Raw genomic sequence first — 8333 nt, 5'->3', positions numbered from 1 at the left:
CGTCGAAGTATTTCTCCAGTTGATCGACAGAACCCTTCTCGAAGTCACAAACCGAAGCACGAGTCCCATTTTTTGAGTTCTCAAAAGACGGAAACAGCCATAAGAGCAAGAGTCATAAAACTCAAAAGCCACAAAAACAAGATCAAGAATGAGAACCAGAGGAAGAACTCCAAGCACTCTGAAGACCATAGCCAAAGAAAACCCGAAGAAGCAGAACCTGAAGGTCATTGCAAGGTTGGAAGCACCGCGTAATTCTTTCAGACATTTCGTATTCTTCAGAGTCGAAGATATTTGCAAAAGAGACCTGTTTATGCGTTCAAGCGTGTGATATTAAAATCAGTCTCATGAATATAAACTGATAGCATGCATATTTGTATGTAATATAGTTCTTTATATGCGATAGGGACATTCAAACCTGACCCATGATATATATCGGGCCATTACACATTTGAAGACACCACAGATGAACACTAGTGGCAATGATGGAGGAGGAGGAGGAGGAAGAAGAAGAAGAAGAAGAAGAAGAAGAAGAAGAAGAAGAAGAAGAAGAAGAAGAAGAAGAAGAAGAAGAAGAAGAAGAAGAAGAAGAAGAAGAAGAAGAAGAAGAAGAAGAAGAAGAAGAAGAAGAAGAAGAAGAAGAAGAAGAAGAAGAAGAAGAAGAAGAAGAAGAAGAAGAAGAAGAAGAAAGAAGAAGAAGAAGAAGAAGAAGAAGAAGAAGAAGAAGAAGAAGAAGAAGAAGAAGAAGAAGAAGAAGAAGAAGAAGAAGAAGAAGAAGAAGAAGAAGAAGAAGAAGAGGGAGAGGGAGAGGGAGAGGGAGAGGGAGAGGGAGAAGGAGAAAGGAGAGGGAGAAGGAGAAGGAGAAGGAGAGGGAGAGGGAGAAGGAGAAGGAGAAGGAGAAGAAGAAAAAGAAGAATAAGAAGAATAAGATGAAGAAGAAGAAGAAGAAGAAAAAGAATAAAATCAACGAAGGAAAAGAAGAAGTAGAAGAAGTACGGTAAATCAACGAAGTAAAGAAAAATTTAAAAGAATAAAGACCAACAAGAAAAAGATAAAGACAAAATGATACAAGAAGAAAGGTAGGAGTAAAAGGTAAAGAAATGATTAACAAAAAAATAAAAATAATAAGTAAGAAGAAATTTTGGAGGGCCATAGACAGAAGGCAGAGGCAGATGCATCAGTGACAGCAAAAGAAGGAAGGAAAAGAAAGGAGAAAAGAGACGAAGGGAAGAGGTACAGGAGATAGGGAGGGCGGGAGGGAGGTCAGGAGGGAGGAGGGGAGTGATTGAGGGAGGGGAAGGAGGAAGGTCGGAAAGGAGGGAGGAGAGGAGGAAGTTTGGGAGGGAGAAGGGGAGGAAGGTTGGGAGGGAGGAAGGTTAGGAGAGAGGAAGGAAGATCAGGAGGGAGGGAGAGAGGGAGGGGGAGGGAGGGAGGGAGGTGGGAGGGAGGGACGGAGAGAGGGAGGGAGGGAGGAATGGAGGGATGAAGGAAGGTCGGGAGTGAAAAGGGGAGGGAGGATGGTCAGGAAGGAGGAAAGAAGAAAGGTCGGGAGGGAGGAGGAAGGGTGGGAGGGAGGGAGGAGGGGAGGAATGTGGGGAGAGAGGAAAGGAAGAAGGTCGAGAGGGAGTAAGGGGTGGGGTAGGGGAGGAAGGTCGAGAGGGAGGGGAGGGGAGAGGAAGAAAGGAAGGTCGGGAGGGAGGGAGGGGAGGAGAGGGGAGGAGAGGGGAGGGGAGGAGAGGGGAGGGGAGGAGAGGGGAGGGGAGGGGAGGAGAGGGGAGGGGAGGAGAGGGGAGGGGAGGAGAGGGGAGGGGAGGAGAGGGGAGGGGAGGAGAGGGGAGGGGAGGAGAGCGTGAGGGGAGGAGAGGGGAGGGGAGGGGAGGAGAAGGGAGGGGAGGGGAGGGGAGGGGAGAGGAGGTGAGGGGTGGTGAAGGCTGGAGTAGGGGAAGGGAGGGGAGGGGGAAGGGAGAGGTGAGGGGAGGGTAGGGGGAGCACATAAGAGAGCTAAAGTGGCCAGACGAGGCTTAGTATAGAGCAGCGAGCGCGTTCCCCTTCCATGACAGGAAGCTCCTGCAGAGGGAGCTCGCCCACGCTACACAGGGAAGATGGCCATCGGTCTCCGAGGGTTAAGGATGACGGAGAGAGGATGTGGGGAGTGGGAACCGGGGAGTGCGAGTATGTGTTAGGGAGTGAGGGAGTGAGGGGGTGATTGCGTGTGGGAGTGTGGGTATGGGGGTGTGAATGAATAAGGGCATGGAGGAGTGAGAGAGTGAGAGATTGAGAGTATGAGAGAGTGTTGGAGTGAGGGAGTCACGAGGAATGCAAAGGGAATGGGGAGGAATAGGTCCCTCACTGGCCCGGAGGGGAATTACAAGAAGGGAAAGGGTGGAGAAGTGATCTTCAGGAGGGGAGAGAAAAGGAAAAAGGGGGGAGAGATGGGGGGAGGAAGGAAAGGGAGGGGAGATAGGAAGGAAGGGAGGGAGGGTGAGAAGTGGAAGGTAGGGGGAGAAACGAGGGAATAGGTAAGAGAACCAGAGAAGAGGAGGAGAACACAGTGAACTACAGCAGAGAGTTTGGTGGTACCGAGACGGAATTTCTGTCAAAGGAGAACGGACAACGAGTCAAAAAAAGACTCGAAGTACTGTATATATGGGGAAAGGTTGTGGAGAACGAAGAGAGTCATGGCAGGTACTGTGCCACTGAAAAGGAATATAGTTTAAGCACGAGAGTTCCTTAGCCAGGGTATGCCGGAGAGGCGGAAGAGGACATTAAGGGGGGGCGGGAGTGGTGTATAGGGTGAGGTGTTTACTGTTGCAGGTGGGGAAAGAGTTTCTCAGTCACGATGAGTGGGAGAGGAGGAAGAGGACGCTAGAGGAGGTGGGAGTGGTGAGATGATGTGAGGTGTATGGAAGTTGGGAAGAAGTGTGTACCTTGGTGGAAGGAAAGGAAAGGAAACAGAAAAACATACCTTACTCACTCACTCAATCATTCACTACCTCTCTCCCTCTCTCTCTCTTTCTTTCTGTGTTTGTTTGTGTGTTTGTTTGTTTGTGCGTGCGTGCGTGTGTGTGCGTGTGTGTGTGTGCGTGTATGTGTGTGTGTGTGTGTGTGTGTGTGTGTGTGTGTGTGTGTGTGTGTGTGTGTGTGTGTGTGTGTGTGCGTGCGTATGTATGATAAAGTTAAAGTGATGAGGGTGATTGCAGTGGGTGTTGTGACTGAGAGCTGTGGAGAGGAAGTAGATTCTGAGGGTATTGCAGGTGGTGAATAGACGCTGTGAATGTAGCGACAACTCTACGTGGTAAACGAATGCTGTGGATATGATGAATGATGTTGAGAGTAGTGATAATGATATGGGTGGTGGAGATGGTGGTGACAGTGGTGACGGTGGTGATGGTGGTGATGGTGATGATACTGCCAGCGGCGTTGATGATGATGTTTGTATTGGTGGAGAAACTCATTACGTGAAAATATTCCATGCATACATAGAATTATGGATAAATATAGTTTTAGTTAAAGAACTTATTACTTCTTTTACTCTGATGAGTCTCCTTTGGGTATCATTAATAGATGTCGTCATACGATTCTATTCAACTGAGGTGGAAGACCTAACGTTGAAAGCATTTGGGTGAAAGGAAATAAAAACGTTCAGATGGGTTGAGACCATGGAAGGCACACAAGCCATTTTAAGAGAGATGCAAAGCCCGAGAAAAGAACATCATGTCAGACACGCAAGGAAAACCCAAAGCCTCCTCCTTCATCTTTACGGACAGCGGCAACTCAAGCAAGAAGGGATTCTAAAGAAATAAGAAGAAAAAATGTATATACATTTATATATATATATACATATATATATATATACATATGTATATATATATATATATATATATATATATATATATATATATATATATATATATATATATCTATATATATATGCAAAGTAGACCTCTTGAAAAAAGAAACTAACAAAGCAGAGCGCTTTCATATATTACATCTTCAGTGCAAAAAGTGATGCAATATACAAAAACGCTGTGCTTCATTAGTTTATTTTTCCAAGTGTTCTACTTTGCATAAGCGAACACACGTACCCGTGTTCTTATTAGCACACACACAACACACACACACACACACACACACACACACCCACACACACACACACAGTTACACACACACACACACACACACACACACATATATATATATATATATATATATATATGTTTATATATATGCATATATCATATATATATATATATATGTATGTATATATATATAATATATTATATATATACATATATATATATATATATATGTATATATATATATATATATATATATATGTATACATACGTACATGCATACACTAAACGACTCTTCCTATAGAACTTGAATCCTAGGCCGTGCACACTGCCAGCTACACCACGGCGGATATTTAAAAGACGCTCCTTGGAACTTGCCTTGCAATCTCCCGACATCAACTCGTGTAATATTTTCATTGCAGTCCTTCTCATCGATTCTCATTCAGAAGAGCCATCCGACAAGAATGCATTTGTTTCGAATACATGTGTTTATTGTTGTTGTTGTTTTTGTTGTTAGTGGTGATGGTGGTGGCATTGGTGTAGTGGAAATGATATGGGTGGTGGTGATGGTGTTGGTGATGGTGGTGATGGTGGTGATCGTGATGATACTGGCAGCGGCGTTGATGATGATGTTTGTATTGGTGGAGAAACTCATTATGAGAAAATGTTCCATGCATACATAGAATTGTGGAGTACGAGTCTTCGTTGAGGCTGATGGAAAAAAAGGTGATGGAGAAGAAGGAAAAGGAGGAGGAGGAGGAGGAGGAAGAGGAGGAGGAGGAGGAGGAGGAGGAGGAGGAGGAGGAGGAGGAGAAGGTGAATGAAAAGAAGGGAGGCTGAGGAGGAAATGAATGAAAAAGAGGAGAGGAAGAGAAGGAGGAGAAAAAGAAGTAAGAGGAGGAGAAAAGGAGGAGGAAAAGAAGGAGGGGAGGAGGAGGGGGAGGAAAAGGAGGAGGAAACGGAGGAAGGGGAAGAGATAGAGGTGGAGTGGAAGAGGCGGGAGCAGGAAGAGGAGGGTAACAGCAGGAGGAACATGTAGGGGAGGAAGAGTAGGAGAACGAGGAAGAGGAGAAGAAGGAAAAGGAGGAGAAAGTGAAAGAGGAATAAGAGTAGGAGGAAAAATACAAAGAGGAGGTAACCTCTGGGTACAAAAAGATAAATTACGACTTGCGGAAGGAAAGTAAAAAGATAACGAAATGACTCTGTGGAGGGAGGGAGGGAAGGAGGGAGGGAGAGATGTATATATGTATTTATGTATGTATGTATGTATGTATGTATGTATGTATGTATGTATGTATGTATGTATGTATGTATGTATGTATGTATATATGTATTATATATGTATGTATGTGTACATAAGTATATATGTATGTATGTATGTATGTATGTATGTATGTATGTATGTATGTATGTATGCATGTATGTATGTATGAACACACACGCACACACACATACATAAACACACAGACTCGGCAGAATGAATTGCAAGCGAAGGTCCATTCATTAAAGGAAGAGAGGACCTTAAGGACTGAATTACTTTGCATGTAGGGCGCGGGCGAAGAACCTCGAGACCGCATTCAGGAGCAGTACCCTCTTACACGAGGAGAGCTCAGCACCCCCTAAGAAAGACCTCCTTTAGTCTCCTCTCAAACGAAGAGACCTTGACTCTTCCTCCTCCTCCTCCTCCTCCTCCTTCTCCTCCTCCTCCTCTTCTTTTTCCTCCTGTTCCTCCTCCTCTTTTTCCTTCTGTTCCTCCTACCCCTCCTCCTCCTCCTCCTCTTTTTCCTCGTCCTCTCCCTCCTCACCAAAGGTTTTTATACAAGAAGACTTCGTCTCCCAGAAGTTATTCATAGGTTACTGTCAAGGCAACCAGAAAACGAGATGAAAATCTGATGAAATTAAGCATTTTTAATTATATTTGGAGAGCCTATAGATGCTGCCTTTCCGAAGAGAGATGGAGTGGCTTGGTCTTGGCTGCTCTCCAGAGAAGTGAGAGACCAGGAGGGAGGATGGGAGGGAGGGAGGGGGGGAGAGAGAGGAGCGAGGGAGAAGAGGGAGGGAGGGTAGGACGTGGAAAGGGGGGGCCACAAGGGTCAGAGGGGACAATAGACGTAAACAAAAAGGGAGTAGTGGGAGCTGCAGATGGTAAAGTATTAACCAATTAAGTACTGTGACGCACATATACTCGCGTACATACTGTTACGAGACGAGAGCTTTGGATGAGTTACGAAGTTAAATGGACAGACATGATGATTTCTATTATGAATAATTAAACACGGCTTTGTTTTTTATTCTAATTAAAATAATTAAGAAAACAAGAACTGTTAATTTTACCTATGTGTTAACCAGTGTTAGGGTCTGAGTAAACAATCAGGCAGCCGTGAGTTATTCAAGCTTAACTCGACTACATTAGTAAAATTAAAATACAATATTTACGGCATAGAATGGTAAGATTATACAACATATATGTGGATGTACGAAATTAAATAAAGCAAGAATACTTAACAAGAGAGTGGTTCCATTCCTCAACCCGGGGCAGGTAGCAACTTCACCAGGTATAATGTACAACCTGTCACTCGAGTTTCCCCGGTCCACCACTACAACTCGTCAGCCAATATCAAAACGAAGCGGAAGGTGCCGTTTCGTGAGGTCACTGACGTTGGTTTACCAAACGGACGTCATATATATATATATATATATATATATATATATATATTATATATATATATATATACATATATATATATATATATATATATAATGCAAAGTAGACCACTTGGAAAAAGAAACTAACGAAGCAGAGCGCTTTCGTATATTACATATTTTTGCACTGAAGATGTAATATACGAAAGCGCTCTACTTCGTTAGTTTCTTTTTCCAAGTGGTCTACTTTGCATAAGTGAACACACGTACCCGTGTTCTTATTATCATATATATGTATATATATATATATATATGTATATATATACGTATGTATACATTTCGCCTTAAAGCAGATTGTTTTAGCCATCTACTGCCGCGGACTTTGGCCTGAAGAGGTTTCCGACGATCAAGATCATTTTCAGACCGGGGATCGCTCCTTAGATCCTTGTAATTTGCATTTCTATTAACGTGATAATCTTCTCATATCCGGACAGGACATTCTGATGTGGAAAAAGCCCTCTCCGCCTAGCCTAGCCCTCACCTGACTAAGCGCTCTACTAAGCTGTTGATGAAACAATGAATATAGGTCATAGAGTTGAACGCTGTTATCTATATAATGCCATCGAGACTCTTCAACGGGGATTTGAGGCGCGTGCGTCCACCACGCCAAGACCTTACGGTCCTTGTAGCATAAATGTGGAATAGACAAATACTGTACAGAGGCGTTCGATCAGCCCCATTAACCTTTCTAACATGTAGCCCTAGATGTTTACAAATCTCAGTCTCCTGAAGCCGTCTTTTATAAATCAGAACAGAATATTTTATTCCTGCCAGCGATGAAGGGATGAAGGGAAGGAAGGGAATCACGTGTACAAGAGCACTGGGGAAGGGGGAGGACGTTGGCAGGAGAGAAGAGGAGGGGAGATCAGGGGACGGGAATGAGGGGAATAGGAGGGGAGGAGGGAGGGGAGAGTTGACACTGGGAAGGTACACCGGGACGTGTTTAGGGGAGAGGCAGTGGGGAGATCTTAAGAGGATGGAAAAGGGGAATAAGGAGAAGGAAGAGAAGAAAGGCGGGGGGGGGGACCTGACGTTTGGGGAGAAGCCTAAGGGTACAATCACACCAAGCTTACGACCTGTTTCCGACCACCAGCGACCTGGTGGTTGCCAGCTAGTTTCAGATAGTCTTTGGTAGTCGCAGGTAGTCGGTAATAAAATAAATAGATAGATCGATAGATAGATAGATATATTACAACACACATTGAATAGTCCCCAGTACATAGATCTTCATCTTATCAACCACATTAACATTTTCCATTTCAATTTGCTTGATTTTTGGTCGAAGGTGGTCAGAAACTAGAACCCAGATAGGCGACAATTACGAAGACAAAAAATAAAATAAATAGATAAAAAGGAAGAAACAAACAAATAAACAAACAATACAAGTAAATAAATCACGATCGAAGAGTGGGTGGAAAGGAGAGGAAGATGGGGAAGGGTTGTCGTCTAGAAAGTGGAGTGAGTGCTTGTAGTACGTTTCCAGGGATTTAGGTTCATATCGGCGACATCATCTTACTCTCAAGATATACTGCTCCACCACTGTCGTGGTGGATACTA

Source organism: Oratosquilla oratoria, chromosome 30, assembly GCF_046742065.1.
Source record: "Oratosquilla oratoria isolate Oo_2021 chromosome 30, ASM4674206v1, whole genome shotgun sequence".
In the NCBI taxonomy this organism is placed as follows: domain Eukaryota; kingdom Metazoa; phylum Arthropoda; class Malacostraca; order Stomatopoda; family Squillidae; genus Oratosquilla; species Oratosquilla oratoria.
The sequence above is the reverse complement of the archived record's forward strand: the minus strand, read 5'-3'. Positions refer to the sequence as shown.